Genomic DNA, 17,075 nt, shown 5'->3' with positions numbered 1-17,075 from the left:
GAATTTCATACATACAGCAAGGCAAACGGAACATACCGGATTCATATTAAAACGGTCTTTTTGCATTTCAGTTTTCACAGACACTAGTCCATATCGCGATTTGAATTAAGTGACAGACCGTATTTGATTTATGAATCCAAAAAACGACGAATTTACGTGCCATTTCGCTATAGTAGATTCGGTTTTTATGAATGGAGGACGACGCGATCCCGTCTGTGTTTTGGCGGAGGAGACTTAAACGCGCGACCATATTCTACAGTCTTTGGTATACATCCGAGTTAAACTATCAAGGTGAAAGTCATCATAGCTTGCGTAGTTTAGACCCAGCTCCCAACCCAACTTTGAGAATAGATTAACGGCGATATTTTTTTTATCGCGCGATAAGAGTTTCACGTTAACGCAGCACGTTAACGCCGATAACGGCCCACCACTAATATATATATATATATATATATATATATTTGCAGTTAAACACATGACAAACTGTAGTCTAATCACTCTGGTGTGATTGTACATGTTAAAGAGCTACACTGTTAATTATTTCCCTGTTAAATAACAGGAAATTACTGGCAGCAGGGTTACCATTATTTTCCTGTTATTTTAACAGTTAATTACTGTAAATGTTTTTTTACAGTGCACTCCCCGTAATGTTTTTCAACAGGAATTTACTGTGAATCACAGAATAAAACAGGAAATAACTGGCAGCAGTGTTACCATTATTTTCCTGTTAAATCACCATTTATTTTGTTTCCATTAAATATTAATTATGTTTAGCATAGTAACGTGTACCACTGATTGTTATAGACATATTCTAGCTTGAGATAATACAAGAATTGGAATAATCCATCAGATAACACTTAAGTGAAAGAAAACAAATAGTTCCGTGTTGAAATTAACTTTTTTTATTGTAATACAAACACTGATAGGTAAACACATACAAATGTAGGCACACATGGATCAGACCAATCACGGATATCATCTTCATTGCTGACATCTGTGGTCGCTGAACGGAAAATAACAACGGTGTCTGTTTTAAACTAGCAAAGACACTTGCGTTTGGCTCTTCGCTGCGTCGGTGCAAGATAGGGCCCTAAACCTCAACATTTAATGATCCCTGAACTGCTGCTAAAATTCAGCTAAAAAACTCAAACCAAGGATATACACTGTGACTCCTCCTGGTCACATGAAAATGTTACACATAGGCTCAGATTAATCACAAACAAATCTCATTTTCTCATGTTCATGGCTTAAAAAGTAGCAAATACATTTTTAAACCCAAATACATTGTTCATTATAACAAAATACTGAACCTCAACACTTACAGTTACCTAAACCATTAAAATTCAACAAGTATGAATACATTCAAACCAATACTTAAAGGATAAATATTGCCAAAATGCAACCTGGGCTGTTTTTTTTTTTTGTTTTTTTTTTACTGTAAACGAGACAAACTTATATCTAAAAGCATAATTACGACAACCGAGCCGTTTTTGAGATTGACCGTGATTTAGTTTTTTTGGTCAGTGGCCGGTGAATGGGAGAACTAGAGGCATATTTTTGAGAGTATCAAAATCGATATTTTTACAACACTAAGAAGGCTGGACACACCATGAAACTTTGCTCGAAGTATCGTCTGGGTCTCTACACATGAACTCCAGCATTGAGAACATTGTTCATGTACACGCAGTTCACTAAAAAGAACGTTTTTGAACAACTCACTTTCACTGTTTGAGTCTCCATTTTGCCAGTCAAGAGGAATCGATCTCAGAGTGTGAGATTCTTATATGTGAATGTTTCTTATATGAGGCTCTTTTTACAACTAGAAGGTTAATATTGTTTTTCACTTACGACAAAACAACGAATTAGCCGTGCATTTATATGGAAATATGCTTTAGGAGCTATCCATCTTCACACCCCTCAGTATTACGTCGCATTCGGAGATCGATACTTCTTGACTGGCAAGACGGAGACTCAAACAGTGAAAGTGAGTTGTTCAAAAACGTTCTTTTTAGTAAACTCTGTGTACAAAAACAATGTTGTCAATGATGGAGTTCATGTGTAGAGACCCAGGCCATACTTCGAGCAAAGTTTCATGGTGTGTCCAGCCTTCTTAGTGTTGTAAAGATTATTGATTTTGATACGCTCAAAAACATGCCCCTAGTTCTCCCATTCACCGGCCACTGACCAAAAAAACTAAATCACGGTCAATCTAAAAAACGTCTCGTTTGTCGTAATTATGCTTTTAGATATAAGTTTGTCTCGTTTACAGTAAAAAAAAAAAAAAACAGCCCAGGTTGCATTTTGGCAACAGTTATCCTTTAACACTTAATGGAACTCTTCATCAATAAAGAGCAATAAACAATAAAAAACACTTTCACTGCTTAGAACACTAACCATTTTCTCAAAGCACACAATGAGGATCCTTTGCAAAGTCTTGGGTCTGTATAAGAGAGAGAGAAAGAGAGAGAGATGAGTTTCATAGTTTCACATGTTTAATCCAAAATTATATCAAATGACTTGACCTAACTAAAGGTGTGATGAGTACAATTCATTGAAAGAACAAAAAAGAATGGCAAAATAGCATGAAAGAGGAGTTCAGCATTGTAACTTTGAAAGGCAGTTGAGAATGAACATTAGAATGAATTTCCCCAGCCTCCTGAGTCTTTGCTGTTTGAACATGTGTGCAATGTATACATCTTACTCACCATTTTCAAATGAAATCCCACTGAAAGTCCATGAGCTTGTGCAAGAGGCTGGTGTGTGAATTGACGGTTCTTCTTTTCTTCCCCTTTGCAGCCTTTGTTAGTTTTTCTGGGTTTATACCCACAAAGCATCTGAAAAATTACACACTGGTTAAAAATCTAGTAATTCACACAGACTAAACAGCACAACAAAGACAACAAATGTATGAACTATCCTCAACATGCACTATCTTCTTGCCTCTGTGACTATTGTAAGCTGCACTAAAACTTTTTAACTTTCTTTTTCGGGATGATTTCAACTCTCTAAATCAAAGTTAATTGCAAAATCCCATCACCAGACCTGTTGAAACCATGCTTGAGACACAGCTATAGGCCAGAAAAAAATGCAGGTGTTAACAGACAATATCTTACCTCTGGATGAATTCAAGCGTGCAGGCTGCCTCCTCCTGGTACTATAGGTTAAAGATGTAAAAACAGGAAAAAAAAAAAAAAAAACGCCAACCCTGTCACAAAGGTGAAAAGAAAAGTTTTAACTGTCAAATTTCTGTTTTAGTTTTCATTTTTAATACAGTTTAGTTTGATACCATTGAATTCACCACATACAACACTAAAGCCAACTGTCTTATCTAAAACCAACTTACCAAGAAGTATCAGACGAGGAGTTGCAGGAGAGAGAAACTCTCAAGGTCAGCTGCAGTGGCATATGCCTAGGACATAGAACAAATTAAACACAATATTAATGACATAAGACTACCACTGAGTGAGATAGATAGATATATAGATAGAATGAGATATAAAAAATAGTCACACCAGCATGTCTGGTAGCCCAAACAGCTATAATCCATCAAAGACGAGCAGCTGACATGAATTCATCAAATTTGATACTGTATTTATACAGTCTTAGACCAACTATTAGCATCATAGACAGCTATCAGTAAATAGATTTATGTTAGCCGTTTGATTTTCAGGATGAATCTGCTTTAACCAGACGTGCACATAGCAAGAATGCCACACAAACTTTACAACGGGAATGCTACTTAAACTTTATAGGCCTAACGTTAGCCTATTATTGTATATTTAATCGTATACATAAATGGACATTAAAATAATAGCGTTGTTTCTAAAATTAATGGACAAACTATCGCTAGCTTGAATCACCTTGGCTCATTAGCAGTTATTCATGTCGTGTAAATCCGTGGCGTTTAGTATAACGTTACATCAGCATCACTGATAGACATTAAAATTATGCATGACTTTCAAAAAATTCTTTAATCTCACCGGATTATTGTGATTTTGGTCGATGTAACCACCGCGATCTTCCGACATGGATCTCCGTGTTCGTTGCTTGCAGGTTCAAATGCCGCCTTCTACGCTCCTACCGGTTCCCACTCCAGAATGCAAAAAAATACTGTATGAACATGTTATTTCAGATAGTGGCGCCAAATAAAGTGGAAGTGTATGGTTGCATTAAAAAAAGGGGTATTACACCCACGATAACAAAACAAATTTGCGTATGCGCAGAAAACACCGCAAACTTTCTTATTTCTGTCTGTGGAATAGGCTATGCAAGATTATTCTTGATAACATTTGCAGTCAAGAAATCAGGTGTTTAATTTGTCTAATCTTCATTCAGTAAATGCATACAATATTTAGTTTGTTAGTAATGGATTTGCACCGTCGACTATTGATTGAATCAGTCGTTGTTTAGCAACCTAAAAAACGAAATGAAATTGCTAACTTCTCCACTGATAAATTATAACTTTTTTATAATAAGCATAAAATTGCATATCAGCATTTATCTCCATAACGTTACATACCAGACCATCTAACTCTATCCGACATCTTGAGTTTTCGATTTTGCGGTTAAATAACAAAAATGAGGTGTTATTTAACAATGTGGTGTTAAATAACAAAAATGAGGTGTTATTTAACATATATTTACTAAAATTGACAGTAAGGTGCAGTTATTAAAAATAACAGGTTAATCATGTTGAAATTTGGGTGTAAATTAACAGAAACATAACAGTGTGGTTTCTATTATTGTTTTAAAAACTAGAGATAGAAGATACAGCTGTCATAAAACCAAACTTTTTAACCAGATTGAGCCTGTGTCTCTTTAGTTTTTATGTGATATTATTGGTAAGATGAAACCATCTTCTCACTGTATGGACATTGTCCCTTCACACTTTTTGAAGTGTTTTTGAAACCATTGGACCAAATATTTAGAGAATTATAAATAGCAGTCTCACCTCAGGTGTTGTACCACAGAATTTTAAACATGCAATAGTGGAACCATTGATTAAAAAGGCAAATTTGGACCTATATCAAAACTGCCATTTCTTCCCAAAGTGTTAGAGAATGTTGTATTAATAGAACTGCTGTCTTTTCTATATTTACATGGGTTTCAGGAAGTGTTCCAGTCATGTTTTAAATCCCATCATAGCATAGGACTTGTAAAAGTTTTTAATGACCTGTTATTAGCTACTAACTTTGGTAATTATGCTTTCCTCTTGCTTTTAGATCTTACAGCGGCATTTGACACTGTGTAGACCATAATATCTTGGTTTCTCAATTAGAAAATTGCAGCGTCCTTCTCGTGTGGAGTTAGTTCCTCAAGGTTCCATTCTTGGGCCTGTTCTGTTCTCTATATATTTTCTTCAACTTTTGGTTGTTCCTCACATAAGGTTAAAAACCACGGGAACCTAGTCTTAAAACTCATCTTTACTCGTTGGCTTTTAACACAGTATGAGAGTTAAGTTTTTTATGATTGTGTTGGAGTCTTGTCTGTTTTACAGTGGTGTGGTCCTGATTTTTTTTAATTTTTTAAAGTTTGTCACACTTAATATTTCAGAACATCAAACAAATTTAAATATTAATCAAAGATAACACAAGATGCAGTTTTTAAATGAAGGTTTCTTTTAATGAAGGGAAAACAAAATCCAATCCCACATTTCCCTGTGTGAAAAAGTGGTAAAACACAAACAAAGTTCAGTTTCTCTAGCCACACCCAGGCCTGATTACTGCCACACCTGTTCACAATCAAGAAATCATAAATACGACCTGCCTGAGTGAAGTAGACCAAAAGGTCCTCAAAAGCTACACATTTTGAGATCCAAAGAAATTCAGGAACAAATGAAAAGTAAAGTAATTGAGACCTATCAGTCTGGAAAAGACTAAAAAGCCATTTCTAAAGCTTTGGGACTCCAGCGAGCCATTATCCACAAATGGCGAAAACATGGAACAGTGGTGAACCTTCCCAGGAGTGGCCGGCCGACCAAAAGAGCACAGCGATGACTTATCCAAGAGGTCACAAAAGACTCTAAAGAGCCTGCACAACTGCATGAAAGAGACTGGACAAAAATGGCCTGCATTTTGGAAGGTGTGTGTCCCATTACATCTGGTGTAAAAGTAACACAGCATTTCAGTAAAAGAACATCATACCAACAGTAAAATATGGTGCTGGTAGTGTGATGGTCTGGGGCTGTTTTGCTGCTTCTGGACCTGGAAGACTTGCTGTGATAAATGGAACCACAAATTCTGCTGTCTACCAAAAAATCCTGAAGGACAATATCTGGCCATCTGTTCGTGACCTCAAGCTGAAGCAAACTTGGGTTCCACAGCAGGACAATGATCCAAAACACACCAGCAAATCCACCTCTGAATGGCTGAAGAAAAACAAAATGAACACTTTGGAGTGGCCTAGTCAAAGTCCTGAACTGAATCCTATTGAGATGTTGTGGTATTACCTTAAAAAGGCGGTTCATGTTAGAAAACCCTCCAAAGTGGCTGAATTACAACAATTCTGCCAAGATGAGTGGGCCAAAATTCTTGCACAGTGCTGTAACAGACTCATTGCAAGTTATCGTACACACTTGAACATATGTTCATTTCTTGTCTGACAAAACAGCGTTAATGCTGATTTGTATACAGCAGTTACTAGGGAAACTAATATGTGACCCTGGACCACAAAACCAGTCTTAAGTCGCTGGGGTATATTTGTAGCAATAGCCAAAAATACATTGTATGGGTCAAAATTATTGATTTTTCTTTTATGTCAAAAATCATTAGGAAATTAAGTAAAGATCATGTTACATTAAGATTTTTTGTAAAATTCCTACTGTAAACCTATCAAAATTCAATTTTTGATTAGTAAAATGCATTGTTAAGAACCTAATTTGGACAACTTTAAAAGTGATTTTCTCAGTATTTTTATTTTTTTGCACCCTCAGATTCCAGATTTCAAATAGATGTATCTCGACCAAATATTGTCCTATCCTAACAAACCATACATCATTAGAAAGCTTATTTATTGAGTATTCATATGATGTATACATCTCAGTTTTGTAAAATTTAACCTTATGACTGGTTTTGTGCTCCAGGGTCACATATTTCAGCGCTCCTAAAGCGCCCCCTAGTGACAGAATAAATTTTTATTTCCAATAATTTTTTTTCCAGCTTTTTATGGTCAAATTATTGCAATTATCGATCCATGTTTTTATGCAGCAGACACATAGAGGTGTAAATGTGAAAAAAGTTAATGTGCCTTTTAAAAATCTAAACAATTACGTAATATATATATATAATCTTATATATCTTTTTTTATATATAAACATTTTTGATTAAAATGTAAACTATCTGATTTTCTATATTTTAAAAAAAGGTATTTTTTATTTGGGCTAGTTATTCGGGCTCCCAAAATCTGATGAGTACCTGCCCAAAGGGCTACCAGAGATTTTAACATTTTGCGAGCCCTGAGCCGTCAATCACTCCCTGTCACTGACACTGCGCTCCGCTTAACTTGGAACTGGATGTTTTTTTTCTCTTTCTCTCAACCAAACCCTGTTCCAGCGTTGCACAAACTGCATGGCAATTAGGGGTGTGAAGTATGACGATTTTTTTTTATTGTGGACAATTAAAAGGTCTCCACAATCTGCTTTTGTAGAAATATAGTATATTTCATGCTACAGCGCACATTCTGTCAGATACAATTCTGGCGCCTCCGTGTCAATAAACTGTACAACGCACAAAGCACACGTACGTTTGCAAGATGTATGTTAAAGATCTCTTGATCTGGAAAGCATCTGCTGTGTACAAACGTCTGGCAGATGTCAGTAAGATGTCAGTTTTACACACATTCTGAATCACAAACATCTTATAGAGGTCTATTTGACATCTGATAGGAAACGTCCAATAGACATATTGCAGATGAGCAAACTACGTCTTGTAGATGTCTTGCAGATGTAAATGCAGACGTCAAATAGACATCTCCAAGATTTACGTGTGCTAATCAGAATCCGCCATGAAGAATGGCACGTAACTAAAAAGAAATTGGGTGCTCCTAATTTTTTTGGGATGCTCCTAATTTTTTGAAGTTGGGAGCACCAGTGCTACCAAGTAAAAAAGTTAATTTCGAGCCCTGATACATATACATTTCATGAAACATTAAGTCATGAATATTTACTTAAAGTCATGGAAAAGTCATGGAATTTTACTGGTAAAAATGTGTATGAACCCTGTATATAGATTTTCAAGATTTTTTATTTATTAATTGTATAATGGCCAGCCTAAACTCTGTAGGGTACCGGCTGAGCAGGATGTTAATTGTTTTGTGCCACTAAACTGGGGTTAACTTTTATTCCTTTTTTCCCCCCCAACTTAGACCTAACAGCGCTGAAATTGGAGAGGGAGGTACTGAATAAAACTGAAGATCAGTTTGAGAATCTTCATGATTTCGTATCTGGAGAAAACTCTTTTTGTTCCTTACAGTTTGAAAAGACTTCTAAACAAAAAAAGAGCTCCAACTACAAACCTTGAAGTCCACCAGAAAATTCACATCTACACCCTTTTACCTGCCAACAGTGTGGAAAGAGTTTCACTCTAAAAGGAAGCTTTAACACACACATGAGAATTCACACTGGAGAGAGGCCTCACACATGCAAACAGTGTGGAAACTGTTTCAGTCAAAAAGGAAGCCTTGACAGGCACATGAAAATTCATAATAGAGAGAAGCCTAACAGATCCCCTCAGTGTAGAAAGAGTTTAAAACAAAATATATAGAATGGAACATTCTAATTCACATTTTAAAGCATTATGTTTTGTCCATAGTACACTTTAAGCTCAGTCCAACACAATATAGCTAGTGTGACGGTGCAAACAGAGACGAGGAAGCAAATGCAGTGAAATGTATGTTTATTAAAGACAAACAAGGTGAACAAACTCCAACGTGGTGAGATCTCTCGGCTGGGTGACACAGGGGCTTGATGGCTGCAGTGACGTGGCGTGATGATCCCGTGAAGGTGAGTAATTCCAGATGAAACACTGACGAAATACACATCCAACTGAGACGAAGACACGACCAACACAATCCCGACACGAACCCAATCCAGAATGAACTATCGACAGAGGAGATGAAAACGAGGTGAGTATATATAGCCGGAGATGATGAGATGCACCTGTGGAAGACTGATTGGCAGCGTGCTGGGGAGCATGACGTAACACACACACACAACACATGATCACGAGACAGAGAAAAACACAACAGATGCATGTACCGTGACAGAAGGCTCTATATCAGGGCTATTCAATTAGATCCATTTGAGGGCCGGATTATCGAACTGGAAATTTGAAGCGGGCCAAGGGGATGGGGGCCGTCCCGATCTTTTTCTAGGGGGCCTATACAATTACACTGAAATGTATGAATGTTCATTTTCACTAAAATGAACTAATATTACCAACACCAACATCTATAAAAGGTTAAGGTGCTGTCTGTCAATCAATTAAAAAAAAAAAAAATCACATTTTTTTGTAATTAATCATGAATAATCGCATATTTATATATTTATACTGTCATAATTTCACAATGAACCTCCAAATTAAGGTAGAAACAACAAAGTATTTTTAAATATGTGTTTAATAGCATCTTTTTACCAAGTAGCCTATTATTAATGAAGTATTGATTTCAATATTGCTACTGGTGACTCTATTAAATGAATTTTCTCTCAGTTTTACATATTAATTATGTCCATTCAACATTACAGTAGAATTGAAAGCCCAACATTTAATAGGCTCTGAAATATGTAACAGCTTTTAATTTAGGTGATTTTAAAACAATCTTCACATAAATATAAATTGTATATGCATAAAATAGACAGATTATTATTGCCATATACTGGTTATAATCGATATTTTATGTTTTTAATTTTACATAAGTGTTTGTTTACCACAAAGTATATTTTGGCCATCAAGATAACATTCAAATTGGATCATAAGAGCTTTAAAGTGCTTAAAATGGTTGTGCAAAATGCTTGTAAGTCATTGAAAAGTGCTTGAATTTCTCTCTCAAAAGGTTGTACAAACCCTGAAATGAATACAGTAATAACATTCGACTTTGCTTAAGTTGGTGTGACTTCTGGTTGTCTGACATAGCGTACATCAGCGCTGTTAAAAACAGAATTCTTAGCAGAATTTGAATGATTCTCACTGATCTTTCAGCAACCTTAATTCATTCTGGGCGAATTCAAACACTTTTCACTGGATCTCGCAGCACTGTGCAGTAACAGTGTCGCGAAATCAACTTTGGTTCCCGATGCTGTTCTGAGCTTGGACAAGTGTGTTTGCGTTGCGGTTCCGAGCTGATAAACGGTCCGTGCTGCGCAGCTCAAATGTGGCGCGCTTTGGTTTCTCTTTCGCTTCGTTTGCCGTTTAATATCCGCCGCTTATGAGTTGAATAACGCGGTGGTCGCGCCATTGCAACCGCTCACAAAATTTAGTCGCACCGGCAGAAAAAATGCGACCATTTGGTCGCAGTCTGGAGCCCTACAAGCGCTTGTCAAATCTGCCGTCTATTGATGATGTTGCGATCTCCGGTAGATTGTTGTTGTTCTTGGCTCTCTTGCTTTTCTTTTTTGGCTGGCCCGCCGCCTAGTGGACAAACTAATTAGTGCAAAAACCATTCAAGCCACCTGCTGCTCCCTCGGGCCGGATGAAGATGATTGACGGGCCGCATTGGGCCCGCGGGCCACCAATTGAATAGCCCTGCTCTATATTATTTCTGCTTTGAGATATTGACCTTTGAACCTTAACCACAGGGCATATTTGAAGGCTTATAATTATGGGACAAAAAGGGTTACATACATGAGACCAACTGTTATAGAAAGGTGTTGACATGGGTTATAAGTTCAGCATAGTCATCAAGAAGTGTTGTGGGGAGATGGGGGGCTATGGTGTAAAAATAAAGATTCCCCATTGAACAAGATGATATTTAAAGTCTGACGCCAAAAATGTGTTTGACATCCCCTCAACCCCCTGAAATGCCACCAATTAAGTATTTACAACTTCAAATTTTAGGGAAAACCCTGGATTTTAATAAAAACTACAACTCCCTAGACCCATCTTCAGTACTTGTGTAGACATCAGCACCCCAATTGTAGTTCCTCCGTTTTAGGGTTGTGCTAGGGTTGTGAAAACATATATCTACTCAAAATATAAAATATCACAAACTGTCTACTGAATAATTATACTGCATGTATATGATCTATGCTAAGAAAATACAAAAATGTTTGGTTAATGACGATAGTTTAACTAAAACATGAGACCAGTGCGCCAACCATAGATATATATACGTAGATGCCTCATTAGCGACTGTTTCTATGGGCCGTTATACGTAAGCCATCCGCCATTTCACTGCGGTCTACTTGACGTCATTCACCCATAGATCTCATAGTAATCACTGAAAATTCGAAAAGCCACAGTCCTGCACAGCCGTTGGTCTGCGAACCTACAGTATGGTGAATGACGTCAAGTGGACCGTTCCAATATGGCGGACGCATCTACGTGCTTGGAGCGGTCCAATGCGGTATCTATGTATATATATCTATGGCGCCAACTGCTCTGCTCACGTGACGCAAAGCAGACTGTCCTCATCTCCATAGTAACGGCCACGGCCAACGTTGCTACTTCCGCTATCAAAAATAAAAACCACACACATTTATTTTTCATAACTAAAGTTGTGATTATTAAAACCTTCATTTTTTTTTTTTTTACGTCAATCTACTGTAGTGCTGCGTTATTAAATACAAATATATTTTAGACAAGAGATATTTAATTTTGCACTTAATGTCCGCCGTTTTTGTTTTCCCGACAGGGACCTCGAGAGTCAAATGATTGAAACACAAAAAAAAACATCTAAAAACATCCAGCGGCAATCACCTTCCCCACGTGAGCAGTTAAGAAGCCTAAAATATAATTATATAATGGGGACTTGCTATTGTACAGGTAATATGAGTAAGTTAACACTGACAAAGGCTAAATAATATATAATAATATAATTAATTTAATAATATAGGTCTATTAATATATTACTTATAGGATACAATATTAATTAAAATTTTACAAGAGGGTCTGGCCCTGATAGTGTCTCCTGAGAAATGTTTTGGCCGTCGGACAAGTGTAGCTGATGACCACTGCCTTAGAATATAGGCCTAATATTACAGACTTACTTAAAAGGAACAACTCACACATGGGATAAAACAGTAAACTGACTTAAATGAAAATTATTCATGAATCAAACAAAAGAGACATGACTATAGTTGAAACAACAGTTCACTTTACTGGGTGAAATTAATAAAGTAGGCTTTCTAGAGCTAAGAGACTATGCCCTGATCAAAATAAAGACTATATTTCTTCAGACAGGTAGGTGTGTGTGTGTGTGTGTGTGTGTGTGTGTGTATGTGTGTGTGTGTGTGTGTGTGTGTGTGTGTGTGTGTGCGCACGTGTGTGAGACTGTGTGAACAGAGAGTGAGAGTGTGTGTGAGAGTGTGTGTATGTATGTGTGTGTGTGTGTGCGTGTGCGAGTGAGTGAGTGAGTGAGTGAGTGAGTGAGTGAGTGAGTGAAAGTATTAATACTGTATATTAACATGTGAAAACATAAGCTGGAATAGCACACTGTTGGAGAGAGTAACAATAAAATAGGTTATGTAAACTACTGTAGGTACAATATATACAAACAAGCGCAGACAAGTTATTACAGCACTGACGTTTGGGTCATACACATCATCTCTCTAACTACTCTTCCAGTTCCTCATCAGTTGAGGAAGTATTCTCTGAGTCTTCCTCTTCAGAAAAGTCATCTAAGGGCAGTGTTTGCAGTCCAAGAATACTTCTGTATGTGGTGCGTGCTGTAGCCAGTTGTGTTTCAACTTCACACAATCTTCTCTTTAGCACACAGAGTAGTCCCTCACGTCCTTTCTCCATTAAGCCCTCTGTACTGCCTGAGAATGTGACATTAAAATATAAAGAAATGAGGCAATGGTTACCAGAGAAGCAAATTGAAGAAAAAGTCTAACTATTTATTGTCTTTACATTTCCCATTGGTGTCTCCAGTGAGCTGAAAGGTAAACTCTTCAATCAGTCTAGCAACACTCCTCATGTACTCCATGTGCTGCTTGACTTCGCGAACCACAATAAATTCTTCTTCTTTCAGTCTAGCCAGCAGCATTACCTTGTCAAAAACATTTTTTTCCCGCTCCATATCACCATGACCTGCAATACATTACATCAAAGTGTTATCTTATAACCTCCTAGAAAAATATTGGGACAGAAGATATTTTGCATGCTGTACTACTACAATACAGAAATAAACCCTGACAGGGTGCGATAGAACATCAGCTCTTTGCGAAGGGGTTTGATCACATCCATTTACAAATTACTGCATTCTTTTTTTTTTTTTTGCATATTGCCCAGTGTCTTAAAATTTTTCTTTACCATCGGATTCCATATTTACATCAAGATGTGTGCATCAAACAATTTGTATTCAGTGCATTTCAGAGGAAGTACTTACATTCCCATGGCCAGGAGTAGTTGTCCACAGCCAGGAGTTCATTGGGAGGAGGCAGTTTTTCATCTTCCCCAACAGTAGCATTGTGGTCATTGATGGCAACTTCCAAGGCTTTCTTCTCAACAGCAATCTTTCTTCTCAGCCGATGCCTTTGTTTGTTACCACCTACAATGAGAAACACAAAGTGAGTGTTCATACACACGATGACTACACAAAAGCACCATACAGAATAAGACTTCCCAATATGTGTGTATGTGTTATGATTATTGTGACAAATGTTGTGTGATCATTTTTGCATCACAAGTTTCATAATCATTTGAAAAATTGTGAAAAAACTTGGGAATCTATTTTAAGCAATCATGTTTTAAATAGAGGACAAAATTGGTAGGTCAGGACATCTCTGCACTATGCAGAAATATTGGAAATATTTGGATATTGCACTCAACTTAGTATGATTTTGACAGTTTTTCAGTATGCTGCCCTGACCTATAGTAAACCTACTTCAAAAGATGTTTTTTAAAATTATTTTTTAAATAAAAGGCTTTGCTATATTTACTATGTATAAATCAGTAGTGAATTAATTTTTTGTTCACAAATCTGCATTACTAGTGGCCTTTACATTACTGTGACTGCAGTTGTATTTGATCAAATGCATTCTTATTCTTTAGCTTGGGTTAAACTAATTAATTTTACTTTGTTGGAACAGCAGCTACGCTAATGATGTCTCTATTTGTTTCTCTGTTTTGCCACACAGCTCAAGTCTGGATCCAGAACACCTGAGAAGAGATGATGCCAACCCCTCAGAGAACTACAGATGATACTAACCCTGAAACAACAATCAGAACTAACAAATATTGCTACTTACAATGTAATTTCATAATAATTGCTGTTAATAGTGTTCATTGTCAGGTTGACTATGTCTTGTATTAATTTTTCTGAAAATTCCTGTCATATGCACAGAAACTGACAGTCACCACTTATAAGCTACAGTATAACTAAATATTGTAGAAACCTAATTTTCCGTAAAGTTGCTTTGCAATGATTTGTATCGTAAAAAGCTCTATACACATAAACTTGAATTGAATTGAATTTTATGCTCTCACCAGACTGACGATACAGCTGAAATTTTCGCTGTTTGATACTAGGCTTGCCACGATAGACTGTGTTACCGGTTTTAAGACGCAACACCGGTGACATCACTTTTCCACCGTGACACCGTCTCCACTTTTTTTTTTTTTTTTTTTTTTTAAGTATTCGTTTTTTTATTAAATATTTATTTGAATTGAATGGAAAATATTATTCTAAATAATTTACTTAAGACGAGAGCATGCAATATAATTAAAATCTGAACATAGCTACAATGCGTCATATTTCATTTATCACGCGAGGAGTTCGCGCTTACATATAATAAACAGCGTAAAAGTTAAGCATGTTTTGCCGAGCCCGGGGCACTCCCCCTGCCCAGGGAGAGGGATGCTGAAAACAGGAGATGATGAAGGTAAGACTGCTTGCCTATTTAAAGGGATTCTCTTGTAGTGCTTGGATACGGAGTGTGATTGCTGATGATGAATTGGCCGTGTTAATTATCTGTGCGAGGAGTCGAATTTACAGAAAGAGAATGGCGGACGATTTAGTGTCCAAAAGCACCTGTTTGGCAATATTTTGGGTTCATTTTTTTTTTTTTTTGTAGTTTCGTTGTCGTCCATTAAAACAATTGACGCCGAATTGCCAATTCCCGCAAAACTGAAAGTGAAAGTATAATATGCACGCATTTATAAGCTATTTAAAAGCAGAAAAAAGAGCAAACCCCCACCCCACGGTGATACCGGTATTACCGGTGTTGTCACGTGCCGATTAACCTGTGGGGAAATTTCCTCATCGTCACAACCCTATTTGATACCCAAATATAGCTCCTCGATGGTCCTCTGCAGGTCATTTTGGATTGTTGCTCCTTTGGACGACAACAAACAAATTAATTAACGCCATTTTCAGTTTATAATCAGCCTCTTTTCAGATCCCCTGGACAAGAGCAGAGCCAATGATTTTTAAAATATCCAATAAAATAGTTTTTTCAAAGTACCTGAGGTCCACTGCTGAACATTAGACACCGGACTGTGTCTTGCTGTAGAGATAACTCAGCTGTGAGTTTCTGCAGATCCTTTGTTGCCTCTGCAATCCTTTGTACAGTCTATCCGAAAGAAATATCAGTTTTAACAAATGCTGAGACACAATTTAAAAACAAAAATTTTATTATACATAATTTCCTAGTTAGTACCTTGATGTATCTTTTGGCCAGTGTCCAGTCAAGGTTTTCTGCCTTTCGCTTGTTCCAGCCACTTGCCTGGATTGTTAGCATGTCTGTGCGAACTTGACACACAATGTATTTGCATTAATTTAGGTTCACAGTGAGTACCACAGGTCAGATACTACATTGATCATTCTCTAATATTGCCACAAGAAATAATCATACACTTAATTAACATGTCAGAAGTTAAATTATTATAAAGAGAATCCTGATCAGTGTAAAAGTGCTGACTAGACAGTTGTTTTCTGAGGGAGCACCTATGCATGGACCTCTAAAATGCAAAGGCCGAGCATCAACCCCTGGTCTCAATTTAGACACAACCATACGTGAAAAATGCTTACCGGCTTTTGACATGTACTTGGAACATATGGCTGCTCGAGAGAGGAAGCTGTTAACCTGTTCAACCTCCTCTCCGATTGTTGTTCCAGCTCCTTCTTGATTGCGTCCCCCCCATTTTAACTGTTTACATGAATGTTATAATTTGGAAAATAACAAGCAGGGGCAGAGGACAGACAATTATAATGTGTGGTGCAAATGGTAAGAAATACATCTAATTGTCATTATTACCTCACACATCCATGAATGCGCTTTTGCATGCATGATGGAGAGAAATGGCCGCATGTTCAGCAAGTCCTCCAACTCTGGACAGTGGTCCACAACTTTCTGCAGATATGGCCAATATTTGCAGACCACCTCAGAGCAGAAAAACTGGACGGTCTGTGAAGCTAGCTGTTTCTGGAGATATAATGGGTATGCAAATATTTCTCCACGGAACATATTCAGTCCCTTCAGCAAAACCCCATGACGGCAGACAGCAACTTCAACACCTTCCTCGTCTAGTTTGCTTGCAGACTTGTTGGCGGACTCTCGTGCTGCAGTCCACAGACCCGCACCACATCTCCCTATCCCTGGATTCTTAAACAGATGAGGGCAAATACAGACATTTACAGTTACATTTTACAAAATAAGCTGTAAATTATGGTATTATGGCATTTGATGCAAACCAAATAATGTTTAAATTTTGGGGAGAGAACTGGCAAGCATTCATAAAAATTTTAAATTGTGGTGTTACACACGAAGAAATATAAATTTAGCTTACATGTCCAGTTGTTCCATGGATGTAATCAACAAAGGAGGACACCTCAGCATCATTGGCCAAAAAGACTCCATCAAAAAACCCATCAGGTCTTGAAAGAAATATATAGGTGTGGGTTAAATTTACTGTATAAAAGTA

The sequence above is a fragment of the Garra rufa genome, chromosome 4 (assembly GCF_049309525.1).
Source record: "Garra rufa chromosome 4, GarRuf1.0, whole genome shotgun sequence".
In the NCBI taxonomy this organism is placed as follows: Eukaryota; Metazoa; Chordata; class Actinopteri; order Cypriniformes; family Cyprinidae; genus Garra; species Garra rufa.
This window is presented reverse-complemented; position numbering follows the sequence as displayed.